The sequence below is a fragment of the Crinia signifera genome, chromosome 2, assembly GCF_055691185.1.
Source record: "Crinia signifera chromosome 2, ASM5569118v1, whole genome shotgun sequence".
Lineage (NCBI taxonomy): Eukaryota > Metazoa > Chordata > Amphibia > Anura > Myobatrachidae > Crinia > Crinia signifera.
In genome coordinates, this window is record NC_139218.1 from 139530610 (window position 1) to 139555626 (window position 25017).

The following is a 25017-nucleotide window of genomic DNA, read 5'->3' on the forward strand; positions in this document are numbered from 1 at the left end:
TCCTTATACACCTTACACCACACAGTAGTACTCCTTAAGCACCTTATGCCACACTGTAATACTCCTTATACACGTTACAGCACACAATCGTGCTCCTTTTAACATTATGCTCCCTAAACACAGTTCTCCCTAAACACATTACACCACACAGTAGTACTCCTTGTACACTTTATGCCACACACTAGAGTTCTTAAACACATTACACCACACAGTAGAGCTTCTTATGCATTTTATGCTACACAGTAGAGCTCCTTGTCAGTGGCGTAACGAGATACATGTGGGCCCCATAGCAAAAATTTGTAAGGGCCCCTATTTATCAACTAATGCTGAAAAATGTGTATAGCACATGATACTTTCACAGGCAAAGTGGGCCCTTCTCAGCTCTGGGCCCCATAGCAGCTGCACCCCCTGCACCTATAGTAGATACGCCTTTGCTCCTTATACATTTTATGCTGCACATTAGTACTCCTAATATACATTATGCCACACAGTAGAGCCCCTTATACATGTTACACCACACAGTAGAGCTCCTTATAAACGTAAGATCACACTAGTAGTCCTTGTACATGTTACGCCACACCATAGTGCTCCATATATGTGTGTGTGCACAGAACTGGCAACATAAATCTTGGGGCTCCATACATAGATATCTCTGGGGCTTGCCCACCCCCTCAAGCCTGCTAACCATAGTGTATATGACCCCAGTGTCCTAGCATGCTAACCCTAGTCTGTATGACCAGGATTCACTGACATGATGATTTAAGTGTGTATGACCAGAGTGCACTGGCATGCTGATCCCAGAGTTTGTGACTAGGGCACACAGGTATGCTGCCCCCCTTAGTTTGTGTGATCCAGGTGCACTGGAATGCTGCCAACAGTGTGTATGACCAGGGTGAACTGGCATGCTGCACGTAGTGTGTATGCCCTGGGTGCACTGGTATGCTACCGATAATGTAAAACTGGAGTGCGCTGGTATGCTGCCCCTAGCTTGTAAGTCAAAGGTGCACTGGTAGGCAGACAATATAGGGGAGGGAGATAGTAGGAGAGACTGCAGAGCATCAGGTGACAGTGAGAGACAATGATATATATATATATATATATATATATATATATACACAGTAATGCTCATCAACAAGCCATGCATAGTATAAACAGTCTAACCTGCATCAGGGTCTGAGTAAATTCAGTCAGATAGAGCTGCAGGCCCTCCAATGAAACTAGGCCCAGTAGATCCTCTGGAGGCTGGCATTGTGTACAGGAAAAACTATACAGTATGTTTTCCTATTACAGCTATCCAAGGTCCTTCTTCTTCCAACCTTCCTGTCAGTCAAATTGCGAGGGGATTGCGACTACAATCCATATGCTTTTTTTTTTGCTATTTGTGCACGCGCATGTGCACTACGATCCATATGCATGTGTAGTCATTCGATAATTACTCGATCAGTGAATTCACACAACAGCGATCAGCTCTGAGTCAGGCCCTGGGAGGGGGGGAATTACAAAATAAAGAGGGTCTATTTGTTATAGTTCATCTTTCTACTATGAAAGTGTCACTGCCAGCAATAAACCAGCCAGTGGCGTAACTATAAATTTTGCTCCCCCCTGCCAAAATAGTATCTGGCGCCCCCCCCCCCCCCCCCCCCCATAATGCTGCTTACACCATCATTTCACGTACACTGTATGCCACACACCGTAATGCCACTTACACTATACTCCACACACATAATGCCACTTACACTGTACACCACACACTGTAATGCCACTTACACTATACGCCACACACTGTAATGCCACTTACACTGTACGCCACACACTGTAATGCCACTTACACTGTACGCCACACACATAATGCCACTTACACTGTATGCCACACAACGTAATGCCACTTACACTGTACACCACACTCATAATGCCACTTACACTGTACACCACACACATAATGCCACACATTGTACACCACACCGTAATACCATTTAAACTGTACGCCACACACCATAATGCCACTTACACTGTACGCCACACACCATAATGCCACTTACACTGTACGCCACACATCATAATACCATTTAAACTGTACGCCACACACCATAATGCCACTTACATTGTACACCACACACAATGCCACTTACACTGTATGCCACACACCGTAATGCCACTTACACTATACTCCACACACATAATGCCACTTACACTGAACACCACACACTGTAATGCCACTTAAACTCTACATCACACACCATAATGCCACTTACACTGTACGCCACACACCGTAATGCCACTTACAATGTACGCCACACACATAATGCCACTTACACTACACACCACACACTGTAATGCACCTTACACTGTACGCTAGACATAAGGTAACATTCAATAGATGTCAGGCAGTAAGTCACCATGGGGAGAAGGAGCAGAACCCTCCCCACATCCACACAGACCCTCCCCAGTGCTTTACCAATAAAAAATTGTGCTTACCTGCATTCTTCAAATGTGTGGCGCTGTACATGGTCTTGTGTTGGTCTTGCAGAAAACAGCCATAGAGGGGGAGGCATGGGTACACATAAGGACATAGCAGAGCTGCAGAGGTACAGATGGGGAAAGCAACAGAGGAACACATGGGGGGGGGGGGGGGGGGTCAGAGGTAGAGATGGCACACATGGGGTGGAAAGGACACACATGGGGTGGGCAGGAGCAAGGGCACACATATGATGGACAGGGGCACACATGGGGTGGGTAGGGGCACACATGGGGTGGGCAGGAGCAAGGGCACACATATGATGGACAGGGACACACATGGGGTGGGCAGGGGCACACATAGGGTGAGATGGACACACATGGGGTGGGCAGGAGCAAGGGCACACATATGATAGGCAGGGGCACACATCGGGTAGGCAGGAGCAAGGGCACACATATGATGGACAAGGACACACATGGGTGGGTAGGGGCACACATGGGGTGGACAGGGACACACATGGGGTGGACAGGGGCACACATGGGGTGGACAGGGGCACACATGGGGTGGACAGGGGCACACATGGGATGGGCAGGGGCACACATGGGGTGGGCAGGGGCACACATGGGGTGGACAGGGACACACATGGGGTGGACAGGGACACACATGGGGTGGACAGGGGCACACATGGGGTGGACAGGGGCACACATGGGATGGGCAGGGGCACACATGGGGTGGACAGGGACACACATGGGGTGGGCAGGGGCACACATGGGGTGGGATGGACACACATGGGGTAGGCAGGAGCAAGGGCACACATATGATGGACTGTGGACAGGGACACACATGGGGTGGGTAGGGGCACACATGGGGTGGACAGGGACACACATGGGGTGGGCAGGGGCACACATGGGGTGGGATGGACACACATGGGGTGGGCAGGAGCAAGGGCACACATATGGTGGACAGGGGCACACATGGGGTGGGCAGGGGCACACATGGGGTGGGTAGGGGCACACATGGGGTGGGCAGGGGCACACATGGGGTAGGTAGAGGCAGTGGCACAGCTAGGGATAGAAATCTAGACTTACAGTAAGCAGGGGAGGACAGCAGCAGAACTGAGAAGCTGTAGCAGGAGATCTGGGGGCGGAGCAACACGTACAGGAGGAAAGGAAATGCAATAGAGGAAGCTTCTGAGCTGCTGCGGGGACTGGAGGTTTAAGTGCGTAAGTGTGAGACTCCAGAGTGGGGGAGGGAAGGTATACTACCTGCCAGAGAGGGGGCAACTCTGATTACAACAGCCTCGAGGTTACACTGCAGCAGTGGGGAGCCTGTGTGTTTTACCTGAGGGGGAGAGGACCGGCCAGGGGGATCGGGCTGCAAAGCTTTCTTCTCCACCTCTGTAGCTTGCTGCTGCATGTCAGCTGTTTGACAGGAGCAGCAGGGACAGCGCTTGTCCATGTTGGTGCCTTCCTGCACTGCAGAGCGTGCTGAGCAGCCAGCGCCAGCTCTGTGTGCAGACAGTGACCTTTCTTCAGTTCTCATGGCGGGATATACTAAAGGGAAAATGCGGTAAAACCCCCATTTTACCGCATTTTCCTATGTATCATCACCGGTTCGCCCCGTTTTCGCTGGCCAGGGTTTCGCCACCCTCTGGGTGGCGATACCCTATAGAAGCCTATGGGCTTCTTTCGCCACCCGCCGTCCGCACGCCGCCCCCCCCCCCCCCCCGTCCTCCTTGTACCTCCTCCTCCCCCTGGTGTGACAGCTGGGAGGACATCCGGCTTCAGGGGGGAGGAGGAGACGCAGCGGGACGCTGGCAGCCGCCGGGAGGTGACGGAGACCCCCGCAGCCCACATCACAGGTATCGCGGGGGTCTCCGTTACCGCAACCCGATGCTGGCCGCATATGTTAGTACATATGCGGCAGCAACGCGGCGGCTGCCGTGCGAAGGGCGGCGATGTATGTTGATACATCCCGCCCCCAGTGCGCCCAGCAGGCGCTGGCTCCTCCAAGCCATGGCGGGGGGCTGCCACAGCATAGCTACGCCCCTGAAACCAGCCACAGTGACTCTAAATAAAATGAGTGCTTGCCTTTCTGTGGGTTTCTCAGGCCACTCCAGGGCTTCTAATGTAAAGGTTAACTATTATTTTAGTAAAAAAATGTTAATAAATTGGGGGTACCTGTTGTATGTCCCTACCTACAATGGATCTGGGAAAGCGATAGGTTAATAAGCAATGAGCATATGCACTGAACTTTGACACAACAGGAACTTCGCAAGGTGTAGAAGTTGCTGAAGCTGGAAAAGCTTTTGCTGGGACTCCATGGGAACCATACTGCTAACACCAACTAAAGTATTTAATCACAGTAAGTGCTCAGCAAAACTCCCTTCTGCCTGCGCTATGGGGTGCACATCCTCATCTTCCTCATTCTCCTCCATGTGCTGATCCAGGCAGAACATTCCTCTTAGCACTGGATGCCATGTTGCACTACTTTCTGTAGATACGGGATAGCAGAGGCACTAAAAATCTTTGTCCAGAGAAAGAAAAATGTCAAATACACTCCATTGGTTGAGCCGCTTAAAATTTTTCCTCCACTTCACATTAAGGGGGTTATTCAGACCTGATCAATTGTCTGCTTATTTGCAGAGCCCTTGGATCAAATAGCTGCAGCCAAGCCAGAGTCAAATCCCAGATAAAGAAGGTCAGACTTTCACTTATCCAATAGAAACATTTCTGGAGTTAAGTGAAGCAAAGCTATAAGAAGGAATATTTGTTGTCTCCAGATAAGGAAACTGCTTATGGATAAAAAAAAATATGAAGCTAAATTGATGGAAAATGAGTCTGCTGCTCGGTCCTAGGCTGTTGTATGTGGGTCCTTAGAGAACTCACGCTATGATCCAATCTTATAGGAGATGTTTAACGGTGATTATGCAGCGGTATTCTGCAACACATACACATGGCGGTCCCGCTACAGAATGCTGCTATGCATAGAAACAATGTAGCAGTAGCAGTAACACATCTGTACAAGAATACTGATTGCAGAATGTCAATCAAAATTAACTTTTTACATTCCCATCCAGACTTTTTTCCTAACAACCTGAGTGGTGTAAGTGGTGGACAGGTGGAACATTTCCACCAAGATTTACTGACAATGGAGCAACGCTAGAACTCTGCAGTGATGGGTGACAACTGCTGGTTCCTTTATAGGGCAGTATTCAATGAAAATATTCACGGCATGCAGCGAATCCTGTTTAGGATTCGCTGCACAGTCGCCACTGCCCGCCGTGTTCCGGAGCCTCGCTGTCCCCCCTATTCAACGTCGCAGGGGCTCGCTGCCCCTGACGGCGAGTGTGAACCCCTGCGGCGGACGCCGCAGGGAGCCTGAGGACGGTGGCAGGCAGGGAGATGGAAGTCTCCCTGCCTGCCCCAGAACGTATGTGGAGAGAAGGAGGGCTCCCCGGGACCCAGGCAGCACAGGCTGCCCCCCTGGGAGAGCCAGCAGGGGACCAGGTATTCACTGCACCCGATCGTGCATATGTAATGATCGGGTGCAGTGAATATCTGAATATCTAATGAGCGGCTCTCGGCTCCCAGCCCCCTGCTGGCTGCTCTGTGTAAAAAAAAAATATTTTTTTTAAAAATAAATATATATTCATGTGCTATAAGCACATGAATAAAAATAGCATGCCCCTTCACAGAATAAAATTCCTGATTTTTTTTTACACCAAATGTAAAACAACAACTTTATTTTAAAAGTTCACTTTCCACTTCACCATGAAAAGATGGCGATTTGCTACAAGGCGACACACGGCGAAAATCACTTAGAAAGACGGCGAGAAGTGCACGTTGAATAGTGTGATTCACTTTCTGACCCAAAAAATCACCTTCCAACGCAAAAATAGCACAAATTCGCCGTGAAACAGGGCGAATTATCCTCATTGAATACTGTCCATAGAGAGACCAATGATGCACTAAATCAGGTATGGGGAAGCCTTAGCTCTCCAGCTGTTGTTAAAATATGCATCCCAGCAGGCCCTGCAACAGTTTTAACATTGCCAAATAGCAAAACTGTAGCTGGGCATGCCGGGATGTTTAGTTCAACAACCAGGGCCGTTTCTAGAGGCGGACAAGCCGTGCAGCAGCCCGGGGCGCCGCACGGCTTGTCCGTCTCTAATAAACAGCCGAGGCGCCCGGCAGCTCCCTCCAGCGCCGCCTCCCTTCCTCCCCCTCTCGGCTCGCCTCTCACCGTCCGCCGCCGGCGCCGCTGATTAATTTCCCATGGGAGGGGAGCGCATCGTGCGTCTCTCCTTCCCCTCTCACTATGTCACTGGGCTGTCAGCCAATCAGGAGACAGCCCGCGATGTATGAATGGCTGACAGCTCAGTGAAGGGGAAGGAGAGACATGCGATGCGCTCCCCTCCCCTCCCCAAGGAAGATGAAGGAGAGGCAGCAGCAGAGGCGATGGCAGCAGGGGGAGACGCAGAGAGTGAGACAGTGAGTCACTGTATGCTGCTTCCGGCACTGTGGGGCATATTTGGCACTGTGGGGGCATATATCTGTAGCACTGTGGGGGCATATATCTGTGGCGCTGTGGGGGCATATATCTGTGGCACTGTGGGGGCATATATCTGTGGCACTGTGGGGGCATATATGTGGCACTGTAGGGGCATATATCTGTGGCACTGTGGGGGCATATATCTGTGGCACTGTGGGGCATATTTGGCACTGTTGGGGCATAGCTGTCACTGGAGGCATATATGTGTGGCACTGTGTGGGAATAGCTGTCACTGTGGGGGCATATATGTGTGGTGCTGTGGGGGCATATCCAGCACTGTGGGGGCATATATGTGTGGCACTGGGGCATATTTGGCACTGTTGGGGCATAGCTGTCACTGTGGGGGCATATATGTGTGGCGCTGTGGGGGCATATGTGTGGCCTTTGGGGGAATAGCTGTCACTGTGGGGGCATATATGTGTGGCGCTGTGGGGGGCATTTTTTTGTCTTCGCCCTGGGAGCTAAATTGTCTAGAAACGGCCCTGTCAACAACAGCTGGAGGGTTTTCAAAGGTTCTATCCTATTTCCCTAAAACAAAGGGACTTTACATTTTATCTTTTATTAGCGATAAAAAAAAAAAATAAATTAATATGATGAGAATATTTAAAGGGATTAATTGAAATTTTTACTGATCTTACTTTTTTCAGATATAGCTACTACACTTTGTTAGTGTGAATTTAATGAATGTGATGTGATAGAGGAAATCTGATTTTTACACTGAATTCAGCAGCCATATATTAGATATAGCAGCCATATATTAGATTAAAACAAATATTCACATGCCAGATGCCGAGAATATTTTAAAATTTGTTTAGCAGTTTAATAGTTTGTCTAGATCAGGGTCAACCAGTGGCAGTTTTTACCTTTGAGCTGCAGTCCCCCCAGGTAAAATCCACCACTGTCTCTGCCTAAAGTGAAGCCAGATGGAGTCTGTGAGACGGCTCTGGCTTCAATGTGACTTCCTATTGGAAGTCCGACCTGCCAGTCACTCAAAGTAGTCCCATTGGGAGGTGTTCCCTCCCTTCGGGATGCCTCTCCCCCAAAATGGGCTCTGCACATGCGCAGTACCGTGGACGATACTTCGCATGCGCCAGCAGGGCCGCTGAGAGGAATGCTGGGCCCTGGTAAAATTTGGGGGCGTGGCCACATCCCACAATAAGGCCACGCCCAAAAATGTTAAGGTGGGTGAAAAACACTCTAATGCCGAGGGGGGATGTTATTGCTCCCCCCTCCCCCACCTCAGCAGCAGCACACACCTACAGCATGTGCTGTGCTGAAAGCTGTCAGCACAGCACATGCTGTAGGTGTGTGAAGCAGCTGCCCGGGAGGGTGTCGGACCAGGGCCCCTGGCAGGCCCCTCCAGCAAGCCTGGGACCAGGTAATTAGTACCTGCTTCCCCCCCCTCTCGGCACCCCTGTGCACCAGACCCGGGAACCTGATTAAGCCTCTTGGCTTAATCAGGCTGCAAAGGCAGCCCATGTAGGCTTGGGCCAGCGCATGCGCAGTATGTATGAAGTTACTGCGCATGCGCTGACCACATGCAGGGGAATGGAGTCCAGGACCGGAAGGTGCGAGGAGCGCGGCAGCGGGTCCCGCATTGCGGCAGGCCCCCTCCTCCAAAAGGGTAAGAGCCGCCACTGGGGTCAACCATTTTTTGCTGGGGTAAATGTATGAAGTTATGAGAAAAGTTGAATATTGAGTCATTGGAGAAGTTACTCATGTCAACCAATCAGCTGCTACTTATTTTTTTATAGAATGCACATAAAAAGTGTTACTTCAAAGCTCATTCTTTCCAATGGGATGCCTGCTCCAGTCTTCGGTATGCAGCCCCCAATAGAGGGTATTACTCTTCACATAATAAGGAAGGGGTGTCCAAACTTTTTGCGACGAGGGCCAGTTTTGGTGAGGTGAAAATGTGGGGGGCCGATCATTCAGCCTGACATTCTTTGGGTACTTGTTTCCTAGCACAGTGCCCAATTTTTTCATCTTATGGCATCTTATGCCATCGCATCGCATTGCATGCCATATAGCCGCATATGATGCATGCGATGCGGTGCAATACGATTTTTTATTGTATAAGCACCCTAATGGGTGCTTACAATGTTAAAAGAAGCCCCATGCCACCCCTACTATCAACGTGAACCCGAAGCGTGGGGAGCGTGGCGAGCGCAGCGGGCCCGCAAGGGGCGGCGGTACGCGTCCTCCGACCTTTTCATACCCCCACTATCCACGTCGGCGTGGAGTTGATTTTATATAGTGTGGCAAGCGCAGAAAGCCACCGAGCCCGAAGCTCGCCACACTTTATCAAATCAACTCCACGCCGACGTGGATAGTGGGGGTATAAAAAGGTCGGAGGTGGCGTACTGCCGCCATAAAATGCCATACAATTTTTTATTGTACAACATCGTGCAGCATCGCATTGCACCGCATACTATATTTAGTCTTATGGCATACAATGCGATAGGCGCCGTGCTAGGAAACAAGTACCCTTCTTTGAATCATTAATGGCATCAGAATGGTCCCCCACTCTGCCCCCATTCACTTTATGTCCCCCAGCCTGCCCCTTCACTGTGTATTCCCTGGACTGTCCCCTCCTTCTCTGTATTTCCTCCAGCCTGCCCCCATTCTCTGTATGTCCCCCACTTTGCCCCCTTCACTGTATATTTCCCTGCCTGACCATCTTTCTCTGTATGTCCCCCAGCCTGCTCCTCCATTCACTGTATGTCCCAAAGCCTGACCCTCCTTCACTGTATGTCCCCCAATCTTCCCCCATTCACTCCATGACTCCCATTCACTATGTCCCACAGTTTGCCCCCCCCCCTTCTCTGAATGTTCATCACTGCACCCATTCACTGTATGTCCCCCAGCCTGACCCTCTTTCACTGTATGTCCCCCACTCTGCCCCATTGACTGTATGTCCCCCTGCCTGCCCCCTCCCATCTCTGTATGTTTTCCAGCCCCTTGTGTGAGCCAGAGGATGAAGAGGCAAAGTAGGAACTGCAAGGACAGGAGATGCTTAGGCTCCCGCTGCCGCCCTCCTCCACTCTGCATGTTACGGGAGCAATCTTCTCCCTTGCTGCCACCCCTTCCCACACACTGCTGTCACTGTGATTGCGGAGGAGGGTGATATACCATTGCAGCTGCAGGGGTTGGCTGCATACTCACCGTAAAGTCACCAAACACATCTCACTTTGGCGGCCGACACCTCCTCACTGCTGCAGACAGCAAGGTAAAGGCACGCTCGCTGGGGCCCCACCTTTAGTGCTGTGTGTCCCGCATCTGATGCTCCACCCACTTCTGGCTGGAGGCTGCGGGCCGCTTGAAATGACAGCACGGCCCGCAATTGGCCCCAGGGCCGGACTTTGGACATTCCTGTAATAAGGTGAATCCACACACAAATTGTGGGCCTTACTTGGTTTCCTGATTCCCAGCTTGCCTAACGTTTTCTAATTATACCGTATCATATTTATGTTTCCCATGTTTGATCTGCTACCTACAACATAATGTGGCTCTCCACCGCTCTACAAAACTTTAAACAAGCTCTCAAGATCCCCGCCCTCTTCATAAAACCCAGCCATCTCTCACCCTAGTCTTCTATATGTGCTCACTGCTACCCCTTCTGTTTCACCCCTGTCTGTCTGCCCCTCCCCTCTAGAATGTAAGTTGTAACAAGCCTCTACCATCATGTGCTTTTTTCATCTCTTGGTCTATTTTTGTCCATACTCCTCTTAACGGCAGTGGCAAAAAACCCTAGGTCTCTGGCCCAGTGGCGTAACTAGAAATTTTGCTCCCCCCTGCCAAAAAAATTCTGGCGCCCCCCCCTCCTTTCCTTCCTTCCATTTTTTGGTAAAAGAAACAGGACAGTTTCTCAGCAATTCGGCTCTCAATAACCCCCCCCCAAATTAAAGAAAAACACAAAGAATTTATGAAGAACCTATAGTGTGCCCATTCCAAAAAGGTGTGTGGCAATGCTTATTAGACAATATGCAAAACACTGTAATGTCTATTACATATTATACCACACACTATAATGACCCTTAAGGCGATTGCGACCAATCGGCCCAAGTCGTCCCTCCCTGACATGCCGTCGGGTCCGATGCGCGCTCCCATGCGCAACTGACCCGACCAGGTGGTCGGACCGGTAGGCCGTCCGACCACCCGTTTCTCCTGGTGGTAAGGCGGGTGGGAAACAGGGACGCATGCAATCCATCACAACGAATCGCATGCGTCCCTGCCGCCGGGAAGGTCCTCGCAGGCTATCGGGTGTCCGTACACTGCTGCGAGACATTGCAGACAGTGTATGGACACCTTAACACATCGCTATCCATACACACTGGGCAAAAATGCCCAGTGTGTATGGACCTTTAGTGTGAGTGCCAATCCACAAATAAGATACCCCCTTCAGAGCTGACAGGGGGGCCTTGAGGTATATATATGTGTGTGTGTGTGTGTGTGTGTGTGTGTATACACATACTTTATTGTCGAGAGATCCTGCGTTACCCAGAAATGTTTCTAATACATACAGGATATACACGCACACATACCATACAGACACACAGGACTTACATGCACATATACCATACAGACATGCATCACATACACGCACATACATACATACACACAGGACATGCATGCACACATACAGTAATCGCACACATACCATACAGACACACAGGACATACACGCACACATACCATATACACACACAGGACATACAAGCACACATACCATACAGACACACAGGATATACACGCACACATACCATATACACACACACACACACACACACAAGACATACAAGCACACATACCATACAGACACACAAGACACACACACACAGGACATACACGCACACATACCATAGACACAAAGGACATACACACACATGGCATACAGGCACAGATACCATACATACACACACACACACAAAGCATATTTATAAATATACACAAGCTATAGACACACATAGTATACACAAAGGACAAAAACACACACACACACACACACTCACACATAGCATTTAAACAAAGTATACATACATTATACATACATACAGCATACTTACAAACACCAATACTAAAACAAATAACCCCCACAAGCAATGGAGGGCACCCAGTTTCCACATACCCAGCCCTCCCCCTTCTCACTGCAGCTACCAGTACAACATAGTGCTCACTGGGCCACCAGCATACATTAATGGTGCCCACATTCTTCACCCCCTGCCCATGCCCCTCCAGCTGGCACCCACAACAAGGGACACAGACCTGTCAGTTGTCCATTCCAGGCAGGTTAATCTTCGTGTCTCAGGCAGCCCCATGCGTTGTAGACACATATAGAAGAGCTTCCTGAGTGCCGAGGATCTCTGCGCTGCAGCGCCACCTACAGGCAGCTCAGCAGTACATCCTTAGCTTTCTCCCAGCAGCTTGCACAGGACAGCCTTCGGCTCCGAGAGAGCCGTGACCCTCCTTCGCCCTAGTGGCGCCGGCTCCCCCCCCGCGACCGCTGGGGCTGCCTATGCCTAGTTACGCCACTCTCTGCCACCCTAATAATCGTTACCATGTCCTATCTCCTGATGCAACAATCTCTATTTTCCATGAATGTGTCCAAAATTGCTAAAGTTAAGTGCTGCAGACCCCTTGTGGTGCCATATAAATAAACAATTATGATGATGATAGTTATGATGATAATAATGTGCAAAGACAGACAGTGAATTGGGTGGAGTCTCCTAGAAGAATGCAGAGACAAAAATGCAGTTATACATTTTTTTATAACTAAATATATATAAGGACAGATTCTTTGTAATCCTACAAGTTTGCATTTTTTTTAAATTACATTTATGTTCAGTCATGAACCATGTTTAATATGTAACTATAAAAATAAAGTCTTATGATAAACAACTTCAATTATTCTTATACGTCTTTACAATTGTTTCTAACAAGCAAAAACAGTTAATTTTACGACATGTACTCAGATTGAACTACTGTGTTCATCAGTGACTATAATAAAAAGATTATCGCAGAGAATCACGGAGATAAATGACATGTGGTGCAGCGTACATAAAAAAGACTATAGGAATTAATATATTTGAACAATTATTGCCAGAAGATGCAACTTTCTTCATGTGTGTACAAAGTAAAAAGCACAACCCAGTTGTGTTAAATAATACTTAATGATTTTTCCGGCTTAATACTTCTACTTGATGACTTTTTTAAGTGCAGAATTTGCAGCCGTAGAAAGTAAAATAACAAAATATGTCATAAACATGGCAAACATAAAAAGGCATGGAACAGTGTACAACCTCAACTCAAATAAACAAATATACCGGGCTATAAGCAGAGAATAGAAATTTATAAAGGAAATATAAAAACAGAAAGAAACATGTAAAGTGGTATAGAAAACATAGGGTAAGTAATAAGTAACATGTGTATCTATGAACCTTATTCTAGTTCACTCTTTCTGACAAAATCCTTCTTAGATGGACAAAACCGTGTGCACTGCAGGGGGGCAGATGTAAAATGTGCAGAGAGAATTAGATTTGGGTGAGTTATTTTGTTCCTGTGCAGGGTAAATACTGGCTGCTTTATTTTTACACTGCAATATAGATCTCACATTGAAGTAAAACCCCACCCAAATCTAACTCTCTCACAAGTAACATCTGCCCCCCTGCAGTGCACATGGTTTTGTCCATCTAAGAAGGAATTTGTCAGAAAGAGTGAACTAGAATAACCCTCTATAATGGGTAGAGGGTGTGTAGTGGGGTGTGGATTATTAGGTCAACCACAGGAAGGTCTACATGCATTAGGTCGACCACTGAAGCTCGACAGGCCTTATGTCGACACAATCAAAACATGGCTTTAGGTCGACAGGGTCATTAGGTTGACATGGGGGAGTTCGACAGTCAAAACGTCAACGTGCATTTTTTGTCCCGAATGTTGACACAGTCAACATGGATCAACACGTATCAGTGCACTGCTGCACCTATAGAAATCTATGGGTGATGTGATGAGAAATGGAGGGACTGCAGCAGATGTGATTTCAATATCCCGGCAATGTCAGCAGTAAGAGCCCTGGCATCAGAACCCTGGTGCTTAAAAGCCTGACAGTGTTAGGGTTAGTCTTAGGCACTAGGTGGAAGGTTAAGGTTAGGCTGCAGAAAAGGAGGCCTAGGCTGTGGGAGGGATGGGTTAGGCTTTACGTGTGTGTGTGTGTGGGGGGGGGGGGCAGTAGCGCACGCAGGGGGGTTTCTGAGTACCCAGAAACCCCCCCAGGAGTCTAAGGACCCTATGCTGAAAGCTGAGGGTCCCCTCTTTCCATGGGTATAAGAATTTTAAAAATCGGCCCTTGGAAACCGGAGATATCTAACTTCAAAGCAGTGGTCCCCATCCAAGCCTATTAATTGCTCTTCCCAGTCAGATATTTCAGGTCCTGTCTGACTTAGAGTTTTTTTGAGGGTATATTCCAAAAGCTGGGACTCTCCCCCTTTGATGGACACTAGTAGCTTGTCTCTACTGTTCCCAAAATCAGAGATATCAGCCTTCCAGCAGCTGGTTACTGCTCCAGCTCCACACACCTGGTATGTAGTTTTATATTCTCGTTGGCAGATTGCTCTGCCTCCTGAACTCTCATCCCCTAGTCCCCAATACAATTTGGTAGGTAGGATTCTCTAGTTTTTAATTCCATTAAAATCTAAGAAATCTGGGAACTGGAGATATCTGCAGTCAAGCAAGCTGTCTTCCCACCAGAAAATTATGAATAATAAGCCCACTCCACTATACACCCCTCCTCTGTATATTAAACATCCTCTACCACCCTGGAAGTTATGTATCAGGGCCCTTTCATTCAGCCCAATGCCCCCTTCTCCCACCCCATCTCCCACCATCTGTGCAGTAAAGGGGTAATTAGTGGAAATTACTGATCCAGGCCCTACATGCTGAGCAGTTAATATAATACCCCCTACCACCCGGGGCAAAGCTTCCCCCACCCCTACCGCTGGAGGATCGGTAAGTGCCGCAATACATTGTTATGCCCAGGGGTCTACACTGCTGTTGATGCCCCTGTATGTATATATATATATATATATGTACTATATGTATGTATATGTTACTGTTACTTTAAAATCCAACCGCATCACCACCACGTTATACAAAAAACCCACCGATAGAAACCTGCCCCTCAAATACAGCAATTGTCACCCCGCGGGTCTTAAACGCGGCTTACCCTTTTCGCAGATGATTTGCATCTTGCGAATCAATAGCAACCGCGATGTAGCCATCCAGCAAATTGATGAGCTCATTGCCAAATTTTCAGACAGAAGTTACTCCCGACAACTTCTCACGGAGGCTAAAACGAAGGCTCTTACTTTTAATCAAGATAGCCTCCTCATCAAACGTTCCCCTACTACCCAAGCCGGTAGTAAATTCCCGTGGGTTAACAAATTCACCCTAACCTCCCCTGCCATCACGCACTCAGCCAAAAAACACTGGCCAGTAGTTGCGTCAGATTCCTACTTGCCATTCAATGCTACCAACCTCATGCCCTGTTATTCCCGCGGCCGCAACTTAAAAGATTGGTTAGTCAAGGCAGATGTATCCCGATTGCAGCAAACCATGCCCGCTACCAAATCCTTTCTACAAACCAAACCAGCAGGTTGCACCAGATGCGGTTGTGTCACCTGCCAGTTCATGCTCCCGGGCGCCTCCTTTCCCCATCCCCACAATGGCACCAAAATTGCCATTAAACACCCTGTCAATTGCGACACCAGCCATGTGGTTTACCAATTGATCTGCCCTTGTGGGCTCTCTTATTTTGGCAAAACGGAGTGCAAGTTCAAAGAATGGATGGCAGCGCATCACTCTGCCATCCGCAAAGCCATCCAATCTGGCACCAGCGAACAGCCAGTCGCTAGGCATTTCGCTGAATTGAAACATCCCATTAATTCATTACGTTACCGCATCATCGACACGATACCACCACTACTTAGAGGCGGTAATAGTGCACTGTTGCTTCGCAAAAGAGAGGCACAGTGGATACACAGATTGGATGTCCTAGCACCCCGGGGCCTCAACGAAAGTGCCTCATTAGCGTGCTATCGATAGCACAGGTGGATTACTCTACTTTCACCCACCGGCTTTTGCCACGATATACAGTATGTGTGCTTAGACTTGGTATATTGCTTGTGCATTTATTTGATTATGCTTCATGTATTCTTACGGACTGTTCTCTCTTCTTCCCGCAGCACTGTTGGTTGCCATGGTGATGGTTTTTTGTTGTCACTGATTTCAGCCAGCACGATGACGTCATCGCATGGTGTCCATGCCGGATGCGCGTCTCGTCCAGGCTTCACATGTCACAAGGGTGTTTGTTCAGCTATAAAGGTATGTTTGTTTCTGTTCTACACTGTATGACTTGAAAAAAGTTGTGAGAAATACAACTGAAACGTTGTCTCAAACCACTGTTGTTGGTACATTTATTTTGCATCATCGCGCTGAGTGCCGCACCTACACCAGACTTTGTAACCTCATTTGTGCAGGCACCAGCCCAAGCTAAAAAACATCATTGGGAGTGCCGGACCTTCGGATACTATGTATATATATATATATATATATATATATATATATATATATATATATATATATATATATATATAAATAAATCCGGATGTTCGGCACTCTGGATGATAAAGCAACTTGCCGGGGTGCCTTCCTAATTATTGATAAGTCTCAGGTACCTTCTGGGTTTTTTTAGGACCAGTAAGGAAAAACGGCACTCCACGGGCTTAGAGTAAATAGGCTTTTTATCCATAAGGTGAATGGTGTACATCAAGTCGACGTTTCAAGACCAAATAGGTATTTTCTTCAAGACTGGTACATTAAAGTGCGGATAGTGCTATGCAGATTGTGCATATTTTTTTAAAATTATTATTATTTATATACATTTGGTCTATCTATAATACTTTAACTGACCCGACATATACTGGGTCACCTAAGTGTCCATCTCCGTGCTTTGCTCCGCCCCTCTGGAAACCCCCTTCTGAAAATCCTGCGTTTGCCACTGGGGGGGGGGGGGGGTAAGATTAGTTGACATGCTGTGCACCAGGATATTGTACGAGCCCATGCAGATATCTGCTTCTGTCCCTCCAGCTGCGTTACTATGACCGTGCCCAGGTGTCACCTGCTGATGGGTGACAGCAAAGTTCCAACTCCTGTTTTCCTGGTCAGTGACAGGGGCCAGTTGCTGCGCTGCACTGCTCCCACTAAGTGTGGGAGCCAGCACTGCAGCTAAGGCTCTCTAGGGGCAACCCGCACCTCGCAGACCCCTGCAGTGAGGAAAACGGGGTGAGACCGTGGCCCCAACCAAGGTCATGCCCCTTTAAGTTTTCCCACAGGGGCCCTTATTCAGATCTGATCGCAGAACAAATTTGGGTACTTGTTTCCTAGCACGGCCACAATCTTATGGATCGTGTACCTTTAAGTTAAGGTACACGATCCATACGATGGACCCGATTTCCTTTGAAATCAGGTCCATTTTGCCGGCTAGGACACAATATCGGGGGCATCGCGTCGGTCGGGACCATTAACATTGGTCCCGACGCGACCGACGCGATGCCCCCGATATTTCCATAGGCTTCAATGTTAAAAAATATTTTAACATTGAAATCGTGTCGGGAAAGGTAAAATATCGGGGGCATCGCGTCGGTCGGGACCATTAACATTGGTCCCGACGCGATGCCCCCGATTTTTCCATAGGCTTCAATGTTAAAATATTTTTTAACATTGAAATCGTGAGAAAATGTGAAAAATGTGAAATGGGCCAATATGACCCATTTCACATTATAGATGTCCCCGTCGTCACCCCACGATAGACGCCAACCCGAAGCGTGGCGAGCGCAGCGAGCCTGCGAGGGGCGGCGGTGCGCGTCCTCCGACCTTTTCATTCCCCTACTATCCACGTCGGCGTGGAGTTGAGAACAGAATAGTGTGGCGAGCGCAGCGAGCCACCGAGCCCGAAGTGTGGCGAGCGCAGCGAGCCCCGCGAGGGGACGCGTATAACTTCACAGGTATACGCGTCCGCTCGCCACGCTTCGGGCTCGGTGGCTCGCTGCGCTCGCCACACTATTCTATTCTCAACTCCACGCCGACGTGGATAGTAGGGGAATGAAAAGGTCGGAGGACGCGCACCGCCGCCCCTCGCGGGCTCGCTGCGCTCGCCACGCTTCGGGTTGGCGTCTATCGTGGGGTGGGGTGTACGCCGTTAAATTTGGGGGGGTTGGGAATATTTTACATTGAATCCAATGTAAAATCGGGTCCCAGGGACCCGATTTACATTTCATTCAATCAAAAAATCGGGTCGAAAATCGGTCGGTCGCGTCGATCGCATCGCATGCGACCAAATCGCATGCGATGCGATCGACCCGATTTTTCCGACACGACCACCCCGATGTAAATCGGTGTGGCCGTGCTAGGAAACAAGTACCCAAATTTGTTCTCAAAATGGGCAAAACCATGTGCACTGCAGGTGGGGCAGACGTAACATGTGCAGAGAGAGTTAAATTTGGGTGGGGTGTGTTGAAACTGAAATTTAAATTGCAGTCTAAAAATAATGCAGCCAGTTTTTGCCCTGCACAGAAACAAATAACTCACACAAATCTAACTCTCTCTGCACGTAACATCGCCCCCACCTGCAGTGCACATGGTTTTGCCCATTTTGAGAACAAATTTATACTGCGATCAGGTCTGAATACGCCCCCCCCCCCCCATCTCTGGAGCGCTGGTGCTTGCTGGTTGTGTCTCTGACATGCTGGTAACCTCCTCTCACCAGAATACAGCATGTGGACTAATATAATCTACCACTATACATAAGATCACACTGCTATATATTCTTTGTTACAAATTTCCTCTGAGAAGCCCTGGAAAACATAAAAGAGAAAGGGTAACACTTGAATATTATTTCAAGCTGATGTGCTCAGTAATTGAGATTGCCTTTGTTTGAAATGATTCCTTACAAATCCCATTATTTAAATTCAAATGAAATCGTCCCATAGGAAATCGCTAATAGAAAAAGAAAATGCCTGCTTGTGAAGCACGTGTGCAGCTGCAGTGATGAGTGCTTTCCAGAGGCGAAACTAACATTGGTGTAGCAGGTGCATGTCATTGGGGCCCCTAAGGACTAGGGGCCTATTGCTGAACAGACCAACAATGTAATCTTGAGTTGAGGCAGAGGAGGGGGCCTAAATTATATTTTTGCACCTGGCCCTGCCACTTAGAAGTTCCACCACTGGTGCTTTTCCTAGTGTCTATGAGTACTTAAGGATACTCTAAGTAAAGAATGTGAAGACAGAATATGTTAAAAACTGTACAGACAAATGGATATGGGGCCAAATGTAATAGGGTGAGCGTTTCAGAAAGTGAGAGATTATGGGAGAGTGTTTCCATTTTTTTTAAAGCAGCAATCAATTACATGGCAAAATCAACCTGGTTTTGCAGTGTAATTGATTGCCGCTTTAAAAAAGGGGGAAAACTCTCCTAAAACCTCTCACTTTCTGAAACTCTCACCCTATTACATTTGGCCCATGGTCTCTGTGTTGTGCTGAGGTTAAGCAGCAACTCCAGTGGGTCCCTCCTGTTAGTGAGGGACAAACAGAATGGATACAAACAACTAAATTCCAGTACCTCCCAGAAAAAGTAATATGAAGTAAATTGTACTTATGGTCCATATTATGTTTTCTGTACCATTCCCAGTGTAAATCCCCTGATGAAGTTGTGTTGACGAAACGCTTTGGATGTCTTTGTCAATAACAGCTACATTTTTACCTGTCTCCAGTTCATTGAATATAAATCCAGAGATTGGAAAGAAACATTGAAATCACAAACATTTTAAACATTATGGATTGTTTTGCTGGGATGTTAAAAACTGTATTTAAAAAACAAAACAAAAACAACAACCCATTTCAGCAAGGGTACCAAAGTTCCATTACTCCTAGTTTTAAGTAATTTATCCCCTTTGCCACCATGAAAAGAAAGGAATTCTAAAGGTCCATACACTGATGAAATAAAAAAAATAAAAAAAGTCCATACACACTGGGCATTTTTGCCCAGCGTTTATGAGTAACTATTATGGGGAAAATTGCTGGGCACAAAAACACTGAGTATTTTTTCACCAGTTTTAGCGGTTTTCCCCAGGTGGACGGCTTTCCATAGCGGGGAGATGAGCGGCTGGGCCAGCAATGATGCCTGAGCATGCATCAGAGCTCATCGCTGCCCCGTACACACTGGGTGGCTTTCAAGCTGAAAGTTGCTCAAACGCGTAAACTGAGCAGCTTTCAGGTGAAAGTGGCCCAGTGTGTGTGGGCCTTAAGATCTGACTGGAATTTCCAGACCTACTGAATGTCTGATTCTAAAATTCAGAGGATGTAAGCCTATTATGCAGAATGTTTATAAGTGACCAGAGTGGCTTTTTGCATCTATAAACTGGAAACTTGAAAAGTGCTATACAAACAATTCCGTGGTTGAGTTGACCATGTGTTCCCTCCCACTACAAGTCCAAAGCTACTGCATGCATATAATATACTTCAAATCCAAAATATTCAATGTTGTTCAAATCTAATTTTAAACAACTGTTCCGTTATTCTGCTCATGTCATGGGTCACTGTTGTAAGCTCTAAGAACTCTGTATGCAATGCCACTGCCAAACTACTGTCTAACTGTCTAACTGTATTTCTGTCAGTACTTACAAATCCCAGCAAATGTGCAGAATTTGTCTAATGTCTGCCCAGTATATAGGACCTTATTCTGGTTCAATCTGACCCCCAGCATGTGAATCTGAAATTTTCTGCGACTGCGCATGCACAAAGTAATTTATGCACACGTGCAGCTGCCGAGCGCTGGCCAAATCATTCGATGGTTGCTGACCATTGAATGATTTGTCCCCGGCTGCGAATGGATGATTATGCAAATCATCCATTCGCAGCCGTGCAGGGATTTGCTGGGGATTGCCACATGTGAGGGGGGAGGCGGCCAGGGTCTGATGGACTCGCAAGGCTGTGAGTAAAGCAGAATAATGTCCTTAGTGTGTGCAATGCGTGGACATAACATGCTGGTTATAAACCGTGTCCACAAACTTTTGCAAGGTTGACTTGAATATGATATCTATTATTAGTTTTTTTCTCAGTGCTATAAAAAATTTTTTTTTAATTGTTTATCATCTAAATCTCACCCAGTGGTAACTAGCCACACCATTCAAGCATGGGCTCCTATCATCGCATTCCCCCGGGAGGTCCGGAATGTCACAGTCCAGCACTGGACTGAGGAATGTGCCAGATTATGATGCCTGTAATTTATATCCTATAGGTGTAGCACTGGTCCCGGACACTGACCTCTTCCCATAATGCAGGACATACAAGGATATAAAAAAAACTCTCACATTCTTCTAGGGCTTTTCTCATAGGGATTCATGATCTGTAGCCTGCCTGATGAAATACAGAATAGAAGTGGCCATGTTATTGTATTACTTATATATGCTCCGATACCAGATTCCTCTCTGTATTTGGTTTGGCTGTGCTTCTCAGCCTTATACGGCCTACACACATGCCGATATTAAGGCATTTTCTAAGCAATTTTGCTTAGTTTAGCAAAGTCGCTTAGCAAATGCCCTCACATCGGTGTATGTGTGGGGGCTATATCGGCAGCAGTGCGCGTCCCCGCACGTCTTTATCGCTGGCCGAGATTGATGAAGTGTCCATCAATCTCGGCATCGGCAGTGTTCTCCCACCGGAGAACACTGGCGCTCTCTGCTCGCTTAGCACACAGAGCTGACAGCTCGCTCTGTGTGCTATGCGATAGCGGCGCAGCACAGCCCGACCTAGCATAGCTAGGTAGCCCTGCACACATCGCTATGTGTGTAGGGCCCATAAGTCTGAGGTCTTGAAGAGACCAGACTTGTGTAATATGGAGAAACCTGGAAAATGATAAACTGGAATGGATGCTTCAGCTGCCATACTGTAGCTGCCTTAGGGAACACAAACAGGACGTTTGATATCCCACTATGGGCTCAATAAAAGGATACTTTTATTGAGCCCAAAGTGGGACATCAATACATTGGTCTTAGAGAAAAACTGATACATGAATAACGCCCTGCTGCGGAACTTTATGTTTGTGTTCCCTAAGGCAGCTACAGTATGGCAGCTGAAGCTTCCCTTCCAGTTTGTAGTTTGGTAGGGGGTTATTTATGAACCTGTCATTTAATAAGCAACAAATGTCAAACTTACTGAGGACTAAGTACTTGGAGGTCGAGTAACATCCGATGAGGGTCGCATGCACGTGGAGCTCCCATCCTGGGCCCCCAGAGAAGAGGTGCTTCAGCGTACAGTGTGCGGCCGACCCCCCCCAGAGACCTCGCGGGTGAAAAGGCGATGGTGGATGCAATGCCACTGGTGACCCCGGCCTGGAGATGGGCAGCATCCCAGCTGGTGACACACCCGGACTGGAGGATTCCCAACCAAGACCCCCGGAGGGGGAGCAAACCAGCCAGCAGGATCCTTGGCCACGGACACGACCCCCAGTGAAAGACATGAGGACGCCTCGCCGGTCTGGAGATCCACAACCAAGACCCCAGTAGGAGAAGCATCCTGGCTTGCATGATCCCTGGCCGTGACCTCCGGAAACAGCTGTGAGAGTCTATCCACCCCACGCAACGTCCCAGCTCCTGGAAAACCTAGAAGAGGCCCTCATGGGAAGAATCCCCAAAGGAGGAGGTAAGGCGCTTGCCTCTGCGGAAAGCGGTTATGAGCCCACAGCCCAGTGAAGGCCTAGCTTTGGCCGGCGACCTCACACCCTCAAACCGGCTCACCCCCCAGCCATGGCCTCCGGACACCATGGTCCACCCCTCAGCTTCACAGAAGGACAACCTCAGGACTGTAATATGCTGATAACAAAATTGGCCTGTTAGGCCCTGCTGCTGCCCTGGAAGTACCAATGACCAAGACGGTGCCGCTGATGGCTTCCTAGGAGCTGTGTCTCACCTGTCCTTGTCCATCATCCTCCCCAGGGTATATCTATATGTGTTATATATTCTGTACTGTCTCTGTTTATTTGTTACCTACCTGGCACAGCAATCCAAAATAAATTCCTAGTATACACAAGTATACCTGGCCAATAAAGCTGATTCTGAGTTTTGAGCTTGATCATTTTTTGGGGAGAAGTGAACTCCCCCTTCCTTCTGCGAAGTTCGTCCCCTAATTGGTCAGGCATACCAGTGACTGGCTTCTCTGAAACTCAGCAGTTTTCTGAAAAAATGTGCTTGGATATCTACAATAATACACAATGCACGAAGTGTGACAGGAATAAAAAGAAGCCTTGAAGCTGAACAAATAAATCACTTTGTTTCGCTGGTGTCATCCTGCAAAGATGGGATGATAGCCTGGTGCCAAATTGGTTCAGAAAGAAAATACATGTTCAAGAAGACAGAAAGAACACAGTATGCAGCCAGTCCCATTAGAGAGGCATAGTATGTCATCTTGTGATTTGCTAAAATTTTGAAGGCCAAGGGTCATATGGGCTGGAATATTCACTGTCCTCTCAAGTTGCAAAGGGGCATCACTAGGTGCACCCTTTCCCCAATGGATGTACACTTTGAAATGGGAAGGGTGTACATTTTGCAAAAGATAGGCTGAATTTATATGACTATTGTTCACTTTACAAAATGGCTGCCTTCCCTTTGTGTTAGGGTTGGCCATCGACCAATGATGGTCATTAACCATCAATAAATATTTTCGCTGTCATTAATGGTAAAGATCCAAAGGTTCTCCACCATTACTGATACAGAGCCCAAAACTTCCCCTGAAAACCCTGTCCCCAGCTCTAATTTGGCAACTGCCCAGTGACCAATAGAGCAGGGATGACCATCGGTGTGTGAAACTGTAGATTATTCTATAGTCGACGATTTCATAACATCGAGGTTAAACAAGAATGGTAATCATCAATGGTTAACACACTGATGACCATCCCTACTTTGTGTCAGCATTTAAACAGCCATGTTGCTCTATGTTACCTCTCTGCTGTTTTGTATCTTCCATTAATGTATCAAGAGGTTGTACAAAAGATTCTGTGTTACCCTTGATTCAGTTGATAGATCTACTGTGTCTAGATAGACAGTCGAAAGGTCGACAGGGTTAATCTTGGAAATATTTTGGCGGTAATGGCTTGGTATATGAATACTAATTACAGCCACTTAGTGTACAAAGAAAAGCAAGGCAACAAAACTGACAGAAGTCAGGGAATGGAACATCTAAAGCAAAAACATGCAAAATGCTGAATATTGGGGGACCGCATAATTTTTGCCATCCAGATTTCCATGCACTCAGTAAGGTGTTGGTAATGTAAATGGTTTTCAGGGACTGGAACCCATTGTCCCCCCAGTAACCACCATAGACAAAAAAAAATGTGCATGATGAAACCTATAGGGGAGATGCATGAAACAGTGAAAAGAATGGAGAAGTGAGCCAGTGGAGAAGTTGCCCATGACAACCATCCAGCTGCTACCTACAGTATAAGTTCATAGAATGCACTTGGTAAATGTTAGCTCAAAGCTGATTGAAGATGTTGCCATATGCAGATTCAGGAATTGACAACTAGGTATGTGCCCCCCCCCCCCCGTCCTTTAGGCCTGTACATTGCAGCAGTAATCCCCAGTCTGTCAGTCTTTCCCTAGGCAGCTATGCATGATCAGTCCAGCTCCGCCTCCAGTGGGCTGTGCTTCATCCTGATTGGCTTCCCTGGCCACACTACTCTCTAAACCCATTAAATGGGGATGCCCTGTGCACTGGAAAAACTTCCACAGCACAGGGATCCAGAGCCACCAGTTCAATGTCCTGCTGCAGCCATATGAGGACAATGAGGCAGAGCAGCAGGAGAAAGGATTTGCTCTGCCCTCTGCAGCTCTTTCCGAACATTCATCTCAATCTCCCTATGAGTATAGTGCATGCCTGATGTTGGGCCCTTGCGTAATTTTGTAGA

General features: G+C 47.7%; 1 protein-coding gene across 2 annotated transcripts in view; it reads right to left on the reverse strand.

Annotated features, from left to right (window-relative positions):
* The window catches only part of KLHDC8A (kelch domain containing 8A), a 57793-nt gene extending 45429 nt beyond the window's left edge, over positions 1–12364 (reverse strand). The window contains exon 1 of one of the 2 annotated variants that reach the window (XM_083172997.1): positions 12274–12364. The gene's annotated coding sequence lies outside the window, so the exon portion shown is untranslated. Of the gene's footprint in view, positions 1–1161; positions 1182–12273 lie in introns of those variants that run through there. The other variant, XM_083172999.1, reaches the window with a different exon arrangement.
* Between the last annotated feature and the right edge of the window lie 12653 nt (positions 12365–25017).